Genomic DNA, 712 nt, shown 5'->3' on the forward strand with positions numbered 1-712 from the left:
AAAAAACGCAAACAGGCATAGTTTGCTAAATATGCTATTAGTGTTGATTAGCACCCATCACCGGTAATGTGATCTTCAACTCAGACCACGATTTGACTGGTGGAGCGAAAGGTAAGCCTATTGTTATAGGTGAAATTATGTTTGGGTTAGAGATGACTGTAAGTTCCTTATGAGCTTAGTTAGCTGTAAAAGGGGATTGGATAAGCCATCCTATGCTTATTCTGAAGGCATATAGCCATCAAACCAGTGCATATGCATCTTCTCCGCTGCCTTTGCTGTTTTAAAACGAGTTCTTAAAATGTCTGACGGACTGGTGTGTTGTCACATTGTTTCAGCGGTCTCGCATTAAACAAGTGGACTAAACAGGGGCCCAAACCAAGCTCTCTTTTACTAGGTTCTTTTTTCACTGTTAGGACGGATAGGTTTTCTTTTTAGGACCGCTTTAGACCGATATAAGCTCAGTTCTCGCTGTATGTCTGGGTCTCGGGTATTTTAAAGTAAACATGAAGAATGAAGGCTAGCATCAATTTGGAAGTTTAAGTGCATTTTGTAGAAATGTCAGTCAGTAGAGCATGAGACTGTTAATCTCAGGGTCGTGGGTTCGAGCCCTACGTTGGGCGCAATGTTTTGCACTTCTTAATGCATTTAAACATCTGTCATGTTGTATTAGTGATGGGAAGTCCGGTTCTTTTCCGCGAACCGGTTCTTTCGG

This window comes from Sinocyclocheilus grahami, unplaced genomic scaffold (assembly GCF_001515645.1).
Source record: "Sinocyclocheilus grahami isolate Dianchi unplaced genomic scaffold, SAMN03320097.WGS_v1.1 scaffold481.1, whole genome shotgun sequence".
Taxonomy (NCBI): domain Eukaryota; kingdom Metazoa; phylum Chordata; class Actinopteri; order Cypriniformes; family Cyprinidae; genus Sinocyclocheilus; species Sinocyclocheilus grahami.